The sequence below is a fragment of the Procambarus clarkii genome, chromosome 38 (genome assembly GCF_040958095.1).
Source record: "Procambarus clarkii isolate CNS0578487 chromosome 38, FALCON_Pclarkii_2.0, whole genome shotgun sequence".
Classification (NCBI taxonomy): Eukaryota; Metazoa; Arthropoda; class Malacostraca; order Decapoda; family Cambaridae; genus Procambarus; species Procambarus clarkii.
In genome coordinates this window covers 147,250-165,000 of record NC_091187.1, presented here as the reverse complement: position 1 = coordinate 165,000, position 17,751 = coordinate 147,250, and the positions used below count along the sequence as shown (strand labels likewise).

Below are 17,751 nucleotides of genomic sequence, written 5' to 3'. Positions count from 1 at the left end.
AGTTTGTTACAAATTTGAGTATTGTTTATTTTGAGATTTATTTGACTAGAGGATTTATTGCCAAACAGAATATAGAAAGTTTTGTCAATGTTAAGGGTGAGTTTGTTGACAGTTAGCCAAAGATGGACTTTATTTAGCTCAGTATTTACTGTGGCATTTAGAGCAAGGGGGTCAGGACTGGAGTAAATGAAGGTTGTGTCGTCAGCAAATAGAATTGGTTTGAGGTGTTGGGAGGCATTTGGAAGGTCATTAATGTAGATGAGAAAGAGGAGAGGGCCAAGTATGCTGCCCTGAGGAACACCAATGTTGATGGGTAGGGTGGGAGAAATTGTATTATTCACAGAAACATATTGGAGCCTGTCAGTAAGGTAGGATTTGAGGTATTGTAGGGAGTGTCCTCTGACTTCAAAATGATGTAATTTAAAAAGAAGGTTTTGGTGGTAGACAGTATCAAAAGCTTTACGCAGGTCCACAAATAACCCAACAGGGAACTCTTTTTTATCAAGAGCTGTATGAATCGAGTTAAGCATACTAATAAGTGCATCGTTAGTGCTTGTTTTGGGTCTGAAGCCATATTGGCAAGGGCTAAGTATATTGAGTTTGGCTAGATATGAGTAAAGCTGCTTATAGATTAGTTTTTCAAAAATTTTTGACAAGTTTGGCAGGATTGATATAGGTCTGTAGTTGTTAACATCTGTGAGATCACCACATTTGTGGACAGGCGTTACTCTCGCTTTTTTTTTAGAATATCTGGAAAGGTTTGGAGTTCAAGTGACTTGTTGAAGAGCAAAGCAATAGCAGGGGCTAAAGATCTGGAGGCTTTTTTGTAAATTAAAGTTGGTATCTCCTCAAGGGCACCAGACTTGGTTTTAAGGGAAAGGATTATCTCATTGACGTCAGTGGAGTTAATAGGCTTTAGGTACAGAGACTGTGGATAGTTACCTGTAAGATATTCCTTAATGTCAGTACTGGAAGATGGAATATCATTTGCACGGGATGAACCAATGGAAGAGAAGAACCTATTGCACTCAATAGCAGAATCAGAGGCTGAAAGCTGACCATCGTTATTAGACAAGGAGAGTCGGTTTGTTATTTAAAGATTTCTTTGATCCCAATATTTGTGATATTGTGCTCCAAGTTTGTTTAATGTTGCTCTTTATTTGGGTAAATTTATCTTCGTAGTATTTAGTTTTGGCTCGTCTAATTATCTTAGATAGCAATAATGAGTAATTCTTTGAGAATTCTTTGGAGACAATTCCTAACCTATACTTCTTCTCAAGGTCATGTTTTTTGTTAATAGATTTAAGTATTCCCTTTGTAAGCCAGGGATTGTTGAGCCTTTTGGTTGTGACTTGTTTTGTAAGTAAAGGACAGTGGGTATTATAAAGGCTAAGAGTTTTTTGAAGAAAAGATTGCACTGCTAGGTTGATGTCCTCTATGTTACCTAACTCGGACTCCAGTTGACATTATCAGCAGCAGTTATAAAATTGTCTATAGCAGTTTCATTGTGCAGTCTAAAACGTATCTCTCTTGACTCAAGAGGTGGTTTGCTATTGTTAGTTAAGAGAAATGTATGGTAATGGTCTGTAGTGCTATCGGTGATTATACCTGAAGTAAGCGGAGAGGTTATGTTTGTCCAGATGTGATCTAGAGTCGTGGCAGTGCTATCAGTGATTGTAGTAGGTCTAGTGATTAAGGGTATGAGGAAGCAGGAATTCAAACAGTTGAGGAAGCTAACAGCAGTAGGGTGTTCTGGCTCGCAGAGGTCAATATTAAAGTCCCCTGCGATAATTAGGTGGTTTTTGTTCAGTCTGTTATCAAGTATTAGATTTCTAAGGTTTGAGTTGAATTCGGACACATCAGTGTTAGGAATTCTATAAACTGCACCCACAGACAGGACAGACTCGGCACCCATATAACAAAACTATTGTCCTATGAAGTCGATTTAACTTCCAAACATATATTATTTAATAAATGTTAAATGTTTTCTGGCTAGTTATGTTAGATTTTATTAAAAATACGTATTCTACTTGTTAACATTATAATTTAAATTTGTGATAATTTGTGCAGAGAAGTGCAACAACTGGATATGCCAACAAACACTTACCAATCAACGATATATCTTGGATAAGTCGCTCCACAACATTGATGCTTGGACCGTCGACTTCCTTTGATGCTACTTATTTGACTCTCCTGTCAAATAACGATGGTCAGCTTTCAGTCTCTGATTCTGCTATTGAGTTCAATAAGTTCTTCTCTTCCATTGGTTCATCCCTTGCTAATGATATTTCATCTTCCAGTACTGACATTAGGGACTATCTTACAGGGAACTATCCCCAGTCTCTGTACCTAAAGCCTATTAATTCCATTGACGTCAATGAGATAATCCTTTCCCTTAAAACCAAGTCTGGCGCCCTTGAGGAGATACCAACTTTAATCTACAAAAAAGCCTCCATATCTTTAGCCCCTGCTATTGCTTTGCTCTTCAACAAGTCACTTGAACTCCAAACCTTTCCAGATATTCTAAAAAAAGCGAGAGTAACGCCTGTCCACAAATGTGGTGATCTCACAGATGTTAACAACTACAGACCTATATCAATCCTGCCAAACTTGTCAAAAAATTTTGAAAAACTAATCTATAAGCAGCTTTACTCATATCTAGCCAAACTCAATATACTTAGCCCTTGCCAATATGGCTTCAGGCCCAAAAAAAGCACTAACGATGCATTTATTAGTATGCTTAACTCGATTCATACAGCTCTTGATAAAAATGAGTTCCCTGTTGGGTTATTTGTGGACCTGCGTAAAGCTTTCGATACTGTCAACCACCAAAACCTTCTTCTTAAATTACATCATTATGGTGTCAGAGGACACTCCCTACAATACCTCAAATCCTACCTTACTGACAGGCTCCAGTGTGTTTCTGTGAATAATACCATTTCTCCCACCCTACCCATCAACATTGGTGTTCCCCAGGGCAGCATACTTGGCCCTCTCCTCTTTCTCATCTACATTAATGACCTTCCAAATGCCTCCCAACACATCAAACCAATCCTATTTGCTGACGACACAACCTTCATTTACTCCAGCCCTGATCCCCTTGCCCTAAATGCCACAGTAAATACTGAGCTAAATAAAGTCCATCTATGGCTAACTGCCAACAAACTCACCCTTAACATTGACAAAACTTTCTATATTCTGTTTGGCAATAAATCCTCTAATCAAATAAATCTCAAAATAAACAATACCCAAATTTGTAACAAATTAGATGGCAAATTCCTTGGCATTCTCATTGACCACAAGCTGAATTTCCAGGGACACATTCTAAACATATCAAAAAAAGTTTCAAAAACTGGCATTCTTTCTAAGATCAGATATTATATACCACGCCCTGCCCTGGTAACTCTCTATTACTCCCTTATCTATCCATATCTCAACTATGGTATTTGTGCTTGGGGCTCTACTACCCAAAATCACTTATGTCCTCTAATTACTCAACACAAAGCTGCTATTAGGACAATATCCAATTCTGGCCCCAGACATCACTCGGTACCCCTACTCAAATCCCTGATTATGTTAGACATTAAGTCACTGCACATTCTCTCATGTGTACTATACATATAAAAAACGCTAAACTGTAATGCCAATCCTGATCTCAAAAGCTTCATAGAAGGTTGTAACAGAACCCATGAGCACCACACCAGAAATAAATACAGTTTTGATATTCCTAGAGTACGACTTAATCAAACCAGAAATGCTCTACAATTCAAGGGGCCCAGAATGTGGAATGACCTTCCCAACCATGTTAAAGACAGTACCTCTCTCAACCAGTTTAAGTTAAAAACGAAGCTATACCTAATAAATTCCCTGTAACCTACCTTACCCCTCTATTGTCAACCCATGTATGTTTTTTTTTTTTTTTTTTTTTCTCAAATCAACGCTGTTTTAATGTAATTTTCTGTAATAATTTGTAATTGTATTTGTGCTGTTTTTTCAACAATGTTCCCCCCTCTTTTACCTCTATTTTTATTTGTACTCAACGCATTTTTTTCTTTTTACCCATTAGTTTTAAGCTTTAGTCAGTAGTGTTTTTTCCTGCCCGAAACGCTTTGCGTAATAGTGGCTTTAGGCATTGTATGTACTAGCTCTTATCTATATAGCCAACAAACTTTGTAAAATCTCTTTATGTATGTACCTTTGCCTAAATAAAAATTATTATTATTATTATTTACTTATTTCATAATGAAATTATATTAGTTTGGAGTAAATATATGTTTTCTCATGTTCTGCATTCAGCACCCACATTAGAGTAAATATACCATATTACTTCATTACTTAAATAATGCTAGGAGGGTTTGAGTAGCTTTGGGTCTTTAGTGGACAGAATCTCCACTAGATGGGGCAAGAGTCGCCCCCTCTCTCTCGAGCAAGAGTCGAAACTTAATTTAAAATTGATATATCTTTGTTCTCGAACATGATATATTTCATTTGGTGCAATCATAATAATGTTCATATCTCGGTCTTTCTGGAGGCATATAAGATTTTAGGCTTTATTAGCGTATCTTTGTTAATTATACAATATATCGGCAAGTGCATAGGCGTCTGCACTCCATGCCCGACAAGCTACTGAGCGCTACTATAAAAACATATGTATCTTCACTTGAGCTATAAATATGTCTATTGTAATGTATTTAAAATGAAGCTCTTATTTCTATCTTGCTTAAGACATATAAAACATTTGTGTTTATTAACGAATTTACGTGAAATAAACATTGATCTGAGAGAGAGTTGCTCTGTCTCCCAACACCTCAAACCAATTCTATTTGCTGACGACACAACCTTCATTTACTCCAGTCCTGATCCCCTTGCTCTAAATGCCACAGTAAATACTGAGCTAAATAAAGTCCATCTGTGGCTAACTGCCAACAAACTCACTCTTAACATTGACAAAATTTTCTATATTCTGTTTGGCAATAAATCCTCTAATCAAATAAATCTCAAAATAAACAATACCCAAATTTGTAACAAATTAGATGGCAAATTCCTTGGCATTCTCATTGACCACAAGCTGAATTTCCAGGGACACATTCTAAACATATCAAAAAAAGTTTCAAAAACTGTGGGCATTCTTTCTAAGATCAGATATTATGTACCACGTACGCTCTGCCCTGGTGACTCTCTATTACTCCCTTATCTATCCATATCTCAACTATGGTATTTGTGCTTGGGGCTCTGCTACCCAAAATCACTTACGTCCTCTAATTACTCAACACAAAGCTGCTATTAGGACAATATCCAATTCTGGCCCCAGACATCACTCGGTACCCCTACTCAAATCTCTGAATATGTTAGACATTAAGTCACTGCACATTCTCTCATGTGTATTATACATATATAAAACGCTAAACTATAATGCCAATCCTGATCTCAAAAGCTTCATAGAAGGTTGTAACAGAACCCATGAGCACCACACCAGAAATAAATACAGTTTTGATATTCCTAGAGTACGACTTAATCAAACTAGAAATGCTCTACAAATCAAGGGGCCCAGAATGTGGAATGACCTTCCCAACCATGTTAAAGACTGTACCTCTCTCAACCAGTTTAAGTTAAAAACGAAGCTATACCTAATAAATTCCCTGTAACCTACCTTACCCTTCTATTGTCAACCAATGTCTGTTTTTCTTTAAAGAGCGCTGTTTGTCGACATAATTGTATTTGTGCTGCTTTTTCATCTATGTTTTCATTTCTTGTTTTCATTCTACTCATTATGCTCAATTAGTATTAAGCTTGTCATTTAAGTTTATCATGCCCGAAACGCTTTGCGTAATAGTGGCTTTAGGCATTGTATGTACTAGCTCTACCTATAAGTCAACCAATCCTTGTAAAAATTTATTGTATGTATGTACCTTACCTAAATAAAATTGTATTGTATTGTATTGTCGTTCAGTCTGTACGGGGTGGGAGCTCCGTAATTTTTAATATACATGTATCTTCATTAGAACTTTAAATATGTCTATGGAAAAGTGTTTAAAGTGAAGCTTATATGTCTGCCTTTTTTGAGACATTTAAAACATATATGTTTATTAACGAATTCACTTGAAATAAACATTGTTCTGAGAGAGTTGCTCGGTCGATCAATCTGTCCGGGGTCAAAGCTCGGCTATTATAAAAGTACACGTATCTTCGCTTTAAATTTAAATATGCCCATGGTAAGGTATTTAGAATGAAGCTTATATTTCTATCTTTCTTGTGACATATAAAACTCTTACGTTTCTCTGCCCGAAACGCTTTGTGTAATAGTGGCTTTAGGCATTGTATGTACTAGCTCTATCTATGAAGAAAACAAACTTTGTAAAATCTCTTTATGTATGTACCTTACCTAAATAAAAATTATTATTATTATTATTATTATTATGTTTATTAAGGAATCTGTGTGAAATAGGCATGGTTCTGAGATGAATGCTGCGGTTTTCGAACTCGACGAGCAATGAAAACTGCCCCTTGTATAAAACTACAAATATCTTCGGTTTTACTTAAAATATTTGTCTGGTAGAGGTTTAACATATAGTTCGCGTTTTTGTCTTTCTTCTGACTAAAAAATAATTTTGGTTTAATAAGTCATCAAGATGTTTTCAACAATATTCCACATGTATATCATGTGAACAATGTATTTCAACAATACAATACAACAAATACACACATTGGTACATTATTGCAAAGGCACTATATATATATATATATATATATATATATATATATATATATATATATATATATATATATATATATATATATATATATATATATATATATATATATATATATATATATATATATATATATATATATATACATAAGGCACAACTCTCCTAAACACGAGAGTGAAGTATACAACTTTAGAACACTTTCCCACCAGGAGACTCGAACCCTAGCCAGCACAGAAGCCTTCCAGCAACTGGCATAACAGGTACGCCTTAACTCTCTTCACCACCTGCTCAGACCCTTAAAAGAGATGGTAATTTCGGAGTATTTAAATACACCAAAGATCAACACCTCCCAAGAGCACTAGAGCAAGTGAGGGGTCATTTAGACGTTAATTTCATCAAGTCCCTGTTAATATGGGAAGACACAGTGTCTATGCTTAAGGCACAACTCTCCTAAACACGAGAGTGAAGTATACAACTTTAGAACACTTTCCCACCAGGAAAGTGGGAAAGTGTCTCTTTACCATCTCTTTTAAGGGTCTGAGCAGGTGGTGAAGAGGGTTAAGGCGTACCTGTTATGCCAGTTGCTGGAAGGCTTCTGTGCTGGCTAGGGTTCGAGTCTCCTGGTGGGAAAGTGTTCTAAAGTTGTATACTTCACTCTCGTGTTTAGGAGAGTTGTGCCTTAAGCATAGACACTGTGTCTTCCCATATTAACAGGGACTTGATGAAATTAACGTCTAAATGACCCCTCACTTGCTCTAGTGCTCTTGGGAGGTGTTGATCTTTGGTGTATTTAAATTCTCCGAAATTACCATCTCTTTTAAGGGTCTGAGCAGGTGGTGAAGAGGGTTAAGGCGTACCTGTTATGCCAGTTGCTGGAAGGCTTCTGTGCTGGCTAGGGTTCGAGTCTCCTGGTGGGAAAGTGTTCTAAAGTTATATATATACATATATATATATATATATGTATATATATATATATATATATATATATATATATATATATATATATATATATTATATATATATATATATATATATATATATTATATATATATATATATATATATATATATATATATATATATATATATATATATATATATATATATATATATATATATATATATATATATATGTATATATATAAATTGTTGCAAGTCGAGCAACAAATATTTTACATTGAACAACAAATGAGATTGGAAAAGCAGTATTGCCACCTCTGCTATACAGAAAAAAATAGACCCGACACACCCTATGGGTAGTAATGGACCCCCATACCGACACTATGAGGGGTAGTGGACCCCATAATAACACTATGGGCGGTAGTGGGCACTATACAAACACTATGGACGGTAGTTGACTTCATAGCGACCCTGTGGGCGGTAATGGACCCCCTGCCGACCCTGTGGGCGGCAGTGGACCCCCTACCAACCCTGTTGGCGGTAGTGGACCCCTACCAACCCTGTGGACGCCCTACCGACCCTGTGGGCGGTAGTGGACCCCATACCGACCCTGTGGGTGGCAGTGGACCCCATACCGACCCTGTGGGCGGTAGTGAACCCCCTACCGACCCTGTGGGCGGCAGTTGACCCCCTACCAACCCTGTGGGCGGTAGTGGACCCTTTACCGACCCTGTGGGCGGCAGTGGACTCTATATACTAATCCTGTGGGCGATACTGGACCCTATACTCATCCTGTGGGCGGCAATGGACGCCATACACATCCAGTGGGTGTTATTGGACCCCATACTTATTCTGTGGGTGGTTGGAGCCCCATACCCATCCTGTGGGTGATAGCTGACGCCATACTCATCCTATGGGTGGTATTGGACCCCATACCCATCCTGTGGGTGGTTGTGAGCCCCATACCCATCCTGTCGGTGGTAGTGGACGCCATACACATCCAGTGGATGGTATTGGACCCCATTCCCTTCCTGTGGGTGGAAGTGATCCCCATGTTTGCAGTAGTTTACCCCATAAACATTCCAACATAACATCGTTTTCTGTTAGCGTTCCTACAAAACATTCTTTAAAGATTTTTAAAGCGCAAACGATGGTATATAATATTGATTGGTGAAGCACTGTTATTCTATGAAATAATTTATAGTGCTTATTATAATTTACTAAGAACAACTAATATTTCTCAAAACAAAACTACGAGCCTTCAATAGGAAGTAGCTGATCTGTAATATTCTAAGAGCATGGACAATAGTAGGTAAATTTCACAACCCATGTGGTACCTGTAAACTACAATTTTCATTATAATTGAACCAATCACGACTATTGTGCTATCTACGTTGAAGGACGGGTACTGTGACACGTAAATTGGTACGTGAGGAAGAGTTTGGGCCTTGGTAAAAAAGGTAACTGGAAATATATCACATATGTACTAAATCATATTCAACATATTGACTTTAAGCATTAAGTCATATATGTGCTGTCTTGTGTGAGAACGGGTTGCATTACCAGTCGGGAAGGTGGAGCATCTGGAGTGCCAAGCACTGTAGTAGCCATGGCTCCTACTGTTGGTGGCATTGGACCTGGTGGAGCCTTAACTGTGATGAATAACATAAGCTCAACATCTCCACAGCTTTTGTCACCTCCAGAAGTACATGAAGTTCCAGACGACTCGAGAAACAATAATGCTCCCCGCATTAGCCCAGAATTTTCTGACATAGATCCTCAAGCCTCCACACATCGTCCTATTCTCCTCAAAATCTCAAGCGGTACAAGTGGGGATGGCAGCAATGAGCTCTTGCCACCATCACCAGGTGGTCAGGGCACCTGTACCCCACGACAGCATCGACGCAGCTCTGTCATGTTCAGTGATGTAGTGCTTCTCCATGGTCATGCTGGGGAGACAGCAACAAAAAATGTCTGTCACAGTGAGAAGACTACGCAAACTGACGATGAACCTCTAGATCCATCATATTTCCGTGAGCCCTTACCCTATCACCTCACACACCAGGACCACCTTCTCTTATGCCTCCTGCTCTACTACCCCCTGCTCTACTACCCCCAGCCCTCCTACTCCTTAACAAGAATAAATTTTCCTTGCGTTATGTCTCGCGAACACCCTCAAATAATGGTTCAGGGGGAAAGGGTTCTCTCACTTGTGGAGAACTACTGGCACTTAGTGGTCCTCTTTCTGCTGCTTTGCCCACACACTTGGGCATTGACTCCCGTTCCGTCCACACACTTTATTCTTCATTGGCCAAAGGAGTCAAACACTTTTCAGCACCAACTTTATTCTTTTCACCAACTTTATTCTTTTCTGCTGATCAAGCCCCTGCAAGTTTCACAAATTACTATTCAGAGTTTGATTCCTGTGACTCAGAGGCTGACTGGAGTGATGAAGATTGGAAGGATGAGGGGACAAAACAGCCTTCTTTAGCCTACAGATTTTGTTCACAAATTCGTGTGTATATCCACACGGATCCACCAGCTTCTTCGTATGAAGAAGCTGGTGGATCACCGATACTTTCCACGGGGCATTCTTATTGCTATCCTCATCAACACCCTCAGCATGGGCATCGAGTACCATAACCAGCCAATGATGTTGACAATTATTGTAGAACTGAGCAAATTCGTCTTCTCAGCCGTGTTTGCCGTCGAAATGTTGCTAAAGATTATTGCCGAGGGACCCTTTGGTTACATAAGCAATGGTTTCAATATTTTTGATGGCATCATTGTCATCCTCAGGTAATGTGATAATAAATTTGAGAAAGTTGTTTGTAAGCTAATTTTAATTTTATGCAAATTTTTTTGCATTATAAGATTTAAGATTGTATTTTATGACATGTCAAAAATAATTCCAGATACAGTAAATGGAAATTGGTTGGTACAAAGTTGTTATATTGTTAGAAAAATGCTAAGTTGATTTTTGAAGCACAAAAACAGTACTTTTATTACTACATATATGTAGTATTCAACATGAATATACAAACATCACTAACAACTTGAAATAATAATAAGATAAGAATAAATAAAAAAAAAAAGGAAAAAAAAAATGTTTATTTAGATAAGGTACATACATACAATAAATTTTTACAAAGATTGGTTGACTTATAGGTAGAGCTAGTACATACAATGCCTAAAGCCACTATTACGCAAAGCGTTTCGGGCATGAGAAGGACACGGACAGAAAGCATAAGTATACTTAGCTCCATACCCATTGAATTTTCATGTCATCTTCCACCCAAGGTGAGCATGGGATTAACAAGTGGATAATCTGGGAACATACAAACTAAACCCTCAAAGAAACATGCTAAAACCTCTCTTAACTACAACTCTCCTCTCAAAACCTCTCTCTCAACAACAACGGCGAGAAACAATGGGCAGAGTTTCTTTCACCCTATGCCCCTGTTACCTAGCAGTAAAATAGGTACCTGGGTGATAGTCAGCTATCACGGGCTGCTTCCTGGGGGTTGAGGCCTGGTCGAGGACCGGGCCGCGAGAATACTAAAAAGCCCCGAAATCATCTCAAGATAACCTCAAGAAGATTCTACATCACTACACATAAGGGGCATAACTGGCCGACCCCTCACAGTGTTCAAGAGAGAACTGGATAAGCACCTCCAAAGGATACCTGATCAACCAGGCTGTGACTCATACGTAAGTCTGCGAGCAGCCGCGTCCAACAGCCTGGTTGATCAGGTCGGCAACCAGGAGGCCTGGTCGACGACCGGGCCGCGGGGGACGTTAAGCCCCAGAAGCACCTCAAGGTAACCTTAAGGTATCCTACGCTGGACACGTTCAAGTGAATTTATATCCATTCTATGGTACGGCGACCAAAACTGAATTGCATAATCTAAATGGGGCCTAACCAGAGCAAGATATAGCTGAAGAACCACACCAGGTTTCTTGTTACTAACGCATCGATTAATAAATCCCAGTATCCTATTTGCCTTATTACGAACATTCATGCATTGATCCTTTTGTTTTAAATTCTTACTAATCATAACTCCCAGATCCCTTTCGCAATCCGACTTCGCAATCTCAACACCATCTAGCTCGTATCTTGTAACTCTGCAAATCATCACTACCTAGCCTCAGAACTTTACATTTATTAGCATTAAACTGCATCTGCCAATCCCTTGACCATTTCAAAACCCTATCTAGATCAACTTGAAGTGATAGTGAGTCTTCTTCCGTGCCAATTCCCCCACCGATCTTCGTATCATCTGCAAATTTGCAGATGTTGCAACTCAAACCTGAATCTAAATCATTTATATATATTATAAACAACAGAGGTCCGAGGACAGAGCCTTGAGGCACTCCACTAACATGAACCCAGCGATAGGTGACGGAAAAGGGGATTTCGATGTGGATTGAATATATAACTTATTTAAGAATATTCTAAACAAAGCACAGGAACGTAGTATACCATACAAATTGAATAGATCGAATACTAATGACCAAAAGTGGATAACAAATAATTTGAAGAACCTTATAGGTAAAAAGAGAGCTTGGTACAAAAGGATTAAGAATGGGGAAGTCAGTTTAGAACAGGAATTCATACAACTGGTTAGAAATGTTAAAAAAGAGATTAGGAAAGCAAAAAGAAACTATGAAGTTCGCATAGCAGAGCAAGCAAAGTCAAATCCTAAGGTTTTTTTCAGTTATATCGAACTAAGACTAGGGAAAGGATAGGTCCATTAAAAACTGAGACAGGTCAGGCGCAGACAGTCTCAGAGTCAGGCGCAGACAGTCTCAGTCAGGCGCATACAGTCTCAGTCAGGCTCAGACAGTCTCAGTCAGGCGCAGACAGTCTCAATCAGGCGCAGACAGTCTCAGTGAGAGGGTGTGTTAGCCGGAGCCCTGAGGACAGAGTTGGACTCTCTGCGGGAGGAGGTGCGTCAGCTGAAAGAACAACGAGAAGTAACGAAGGAGGAGACCAGTAGTAAAGGGACCTCGTCCTGGAGAGTTGTGAAAGACAGGGGCCTTAAGAAGACTTTGATAAAGCCGCCTTCAAACGCCATAACAACTTCTAATTCATTTGACGTTTTGGAGGACGAGTGCTGTGGTGAGACTGCGGATCGCACAAAAGGGAAAGCAACGGAGAGCAAGGAAGCACAGACCCCTCAGAGAGTAAAGGAAGTAGCTAAGCAAACCTTAGTTGTGGGAGATTCCCAGATAAGGTATTTGGATAGAACGTTTTGTGCCAGAGATAGGGGGAACAGGTTAAGGGTTTGCTATCCCGGAGCTGATATTGGTGATATTATAAACAACATGAATGATATTATGGCTGGAAATGGGAACAATCGCGTTATTTGCATTAGCGTGGGAGGAAATGATGTTGGTCGAGTTAGGAGTGAGGAACTGATTAAAAGGTATAAAACAGCCATAGAATTAGTTAGGAGCAAGGGAGGAATCCCGATCATATGTGGCATTCTTCCAAGAAAGGGAGTGGGAAATGAATGGATATCGAGGGCACTTGGTGTCAATTGCCGGTTGGAAAGATATTGCAAATCATGTGCAATATCTTTCATAGGCAACTTCTATGGAAGAAATGAAATGTATGCTCGGGATGGGGTGCATCTATCGAGGGCAGGGGTTGTTGCTGTTGCGAACTCATTGGAACCAGTGGTTAGAGGCATTTGTTTGGGTTTAAACTGTTAGTAGATAGTGGTATGGGAATTGATTTGGAGGAAGGAAATAATAAAAGTATGTGTTTGTGGGAGAAAAGAATTGGCAAAATGATCAGGGAAAGAGAAGGGCCTCAAAATAACTATTCACTTAGGGTATATTACACTAACACTAGAAGTCTGAGAAACAAAATAAACGATTTAAATGCTCTTGTCTGCACAGAAAAAATAGATATTATTGCACTTACCGAAACGTGGATGAATGTAGAAAATAGAGAGCTATTAGCTCAATATCAAATCAATGGATTTAAACTATTTCACACAGATAGATATATTAGACGAGGAGGGGGAGTAGCCATATATGTTAGGGACAAATTGAAATGTAGTCTCAAAGAGGGAATCAAAACTGAGCTACATACAGAAACTATTTGGATAGAATTAAACGAAAAAGCAAATAATATTATAATAGGAGTTACATATAGGCCACCAAATTTAGACAGAATGGAAGCAAAGCATCTATGGGAGGAAATATCTAGAGCATCTAGATCTAACAGTATTTATGTCATGGGTGACTTTAATTTTAGTGGAATAAACTGGTTGAATAAAACAGGGAATAATGAAGCAGAAGATTTTCTAGAATTAATTGACGATTGCTTTCTTACGCAACACATTAAGGAACCGACGCGGGGAAATAATATTTTAGATTTAGTGTTAACTAACAGGGAAACACAAATTAAGGACATGGAAATAGTGAGTGAGCTAGGGAACAGTGATCATAAAGAAATTAGATTTAGCATTGAATGTAATAGATCTGTAGGAGAAAATACTGTTAAAGTGCCAGATTTTCGAAAAGCTGATTTCAATAGCCTAAGAATTTTTTGGGGTCAAATAGATTGGAAAGTCTTGGGTATGGGGTGTGGGCCGGTATTGGAGCTAGACGTTAACCCAGCGATAGGTGACGTAAAAGGGGTTTTCGATGTGGATTCAATTCATAACCTATTTAAAAATATTCTAAGCAAAGCCCAGGAATGTAGTATACCATATCAATTGAATAGATCGAATACTAATGATCCAAAGTGGATAACAAGGGATCTGAAGAGCCTTATAGGTAAAAAGAGAGCGTGGTACAAAAGGATTAAGAATGGGGAAGTCAGTTTAGAACAGGAATTCGTACAACTGGTTAGAAATACTAAAAAAGAGATAAGGAAATATTTTAATAAATATTTTGTATCTGTATTTACTAAAGAGGAACTTAACAATATGCCTTCAGCCAAACAAGTCTATGTGGGTGGGGACGAGGACAGGTTGACGAGTTTAGCAGTTACCAGGGATGGAGTTCTTAAACAAATAGTAAAACTCAAACCAAACAAATCCCCAGGGCCGGATGAAGTGTTTGCCAGGGTGCTTAAAGAATGCAAAAAGGAGCTTTGTGACCTACTGTCAACCATATTTAATAAATCAATAGAGTCAGGCAGAGTGCCAAAGTTTTGGAAAGTTGCTAATGTGATACCAGTTTTTAAGAAAGGAGATAGATCACTTGCGTCAAACTATCGGCCAATTAGCCTAACGTCTATTGTGGGAAAGTTACTCGAATCGATAATTGCAAATACAATTCGTCTCCATCTTGAAAAACATAAATTAATAACTGAGTCGCAACATGGTTTTAAAAATGGCCGTTCATGTTTAACAAATTTGTTATCTTTTTATTCTAGCATAGTTGAGGCAGTTGATAGTGGTAAGGATTGTGATGTTGTGTACCTTGACTTTAGCAGAGCTTCTGATACAGTGCCACATGAAAGACTGATTAAAAAGATAGAGTCTCATGGTATTGGGGGTGCTATATTAAGCTGGATTGGGGCATGGCTATACCAAAGGAAACAGAGAGTTAGTATAAATGGAATCAAGTCAGGGTGGGAAAATGTTGTAAGTGGAGTGCCTCAAGGCTCTGTTGTTTATAATATATATAAATGATTTAGATTCAGGTTTGAGTAGCAATATTTGCAAATTTGCCGATGATACGAAAATCGGTAGGGAAATTAATTCGGAGGAGGACTCACTATCACTTCAAGTTGATCTAGATAGGGTTTTGAAATGGTCAAAGGATTGGCAGATGCAGTTTAATGCTGATAAATGTAAAGTTCTGAGGTTAGGTAATGATGATAGAGTTACAAGATACGAGCTAGATGGTGTTGAGATTGCGAAGTCGGATTGCGAAAGGGATCTGGGAGTTATGATTAGTAAGAATTTAAAACAAAAAGATCAATGCATAAATGTTCGTAATAAGGTAAATCGGACACTTTGATTTATTAATCGCAGCGTTAGTAACAAGACACCTGGTGTGGTTCTCAAGCTATATCTTCCTCTAGTTAGGCCCCATTTAGATTATGCAGTTCAGTTTTGGTCGGCATATTATAGAATGGATATAAATTCACTTGAACGTGTCCAGCGTAGGATGACTAAGTTAATTCCCCAAATTAGAAATCTTTCATATGAAGAAAGATTAACTTAAGCTTAAGTTGCATTCACTGGAAAGGCGAAGAGTTAGGGGTGACATGATAGAGGTTTACAAGTGGGTGAATGGACATAACAAAGGGGATATTAATAGGGTATTAAAAGTATCAACACAAGACAGAACATAAGAACAAAGTTAACTGCAGAAGGCCTATTGGCCCAAACGAGGCAGCTCCTATTCTATAACCACCCAATCCCACTCATATACTTGTCCAACCCGCGCTTGAAACAATCGAGGGACACCACCTCCACCACGTTACGTGGCAATCGGTTCCACAAATCAACAACCCTGTTACTGAACCAGTATTTACCCAAGTCTTTCCTAAAGCTAAACTTATCCAATTTATACCCATTGTTTCGTGTTCTGTCTTGTGTTGATATTTTTAATACCCTATCAATATCCCCCCTGTTATGTTCATTCATCCACTTGTAAACTTCTATCATGTCACCCCTAACTCTTCGCCTTTCCAGTGAATGCAACTTAAGCTTTGTTAATCTTTCTTCATATGAAAGATTTCTAATTTGGGGAATTAACTTAGTCATCCTACGTTGGACACGTTCAAGTGAATTTATATCCATTCTATAATACGACGACCAAAACTGAACTGCATAATCTAAATGGGGCCTAACCAGAGCAGGATATAGCTTAAGAACCACACTAGGTGACTTGTTACTAACGCTTCGATTAATAAATCCCAGTGTCCTATTCGCCTTATTACGAACATTCATGCATTGATCCTTTTGTTTTAAATTCTTACTTATCATAACTCCCAGATCATAAGAACATAAGAACAAAGGTAACTGCAGAAGACCTATTGGCCCATACGAGGCAGCTCCTATTCTATAACCACCCAATCCCACTCATATACTTGTCCAACCCGTGCTTGAAACAATCGAGGGACCCCACCTCCACAATGTTACGCGGCAATTGGTTCCACAAATCAACAACCCTGTTACTGAACCAGTATTTACCCAAGTCTTTCCTAAATCTAAACTTATCCAATTTATACCCATTGTTTCGTGTTCTGTCCTGTGTTGATACTTTTAATACCCTATTAATATCCCCCCGGTTATGTCCATTCATCCACTTGTAAACCTCTATCATGTCACCCCTAACTCTTCGCCTTTCCAGTGAATGCAACTTAAGCTTTGTTAATCTTTCTTCATATGAAAGATTTCTAATTTGGGGAATTAACTTAGTCATCCTACGCTGGACACGTTCAAGTGAATTTATATCCATTCTATAATATGGCGACCAAAACAGAACTGCATAATCTAAATGGGGCCTAACTAGAGCAAGATATAGCTTGAGAACCACACCAGGTGTCTTGTTACTAACGCTGCGATTAATAAATCCAAGTGTCCGATTTGCCTTATTACGAACATTTATGCATTGATCCTTTTGTTTTAAATTCTTACTAATCATAACTCCCAGATCCCTTTCGCAATCCGACTTCGCAATCACAACACCATCTAGCTCGTATCTTGTAACTCTATCATCATTACCTAACCTCAGAACTTTACATTTATCAGCATTAAACTGCATCTGCCAATCCTTTGACCATTTCAAAACCCTATCTAGATCAACTTGAAGTGATAGTGAGTCCTCCTCCGAATTAATTTCCCTACCGATTTTCGTATCAATCGGCAAATTTGCAAATGTTGCTACTCAAACCTGAATCTAAATCATTTATATATATTATAAACAACAGAGGTCCCAGGACAGAGCCTTGAGGCACTCCACTTACAACATTTTCCCACTCTGACTTGATTCCATTTATACTAACTCTCTGTTTCCTTTGGTATAGCCATGCCCTAATCCAGCTTAATATAGCACCCCCAATACCATGAGACTCTATCTTTTTAATCAGTCTTTCATGTGGCACTGTATCAAAAGCTTTGCTAAAGTCAAGGTATACAACATCGCAATCCTTACCACTATCAACT

General features: G+C 38.6%; 1 pseudogene; it reads left to right on the top strand.

Moving 5' to 3' along the window:
* The window catches only part of LOC138372137 (voltage-dependent T-type calcium channel subunit alpha-1G-like), a 29,300-nt pseudogene extending 18,888 nt beyond the window's left edge, over positions 1–10,412 (top strand).
* Positions 10,413–17,751: the final 7,339 nt, after the last annotated feature.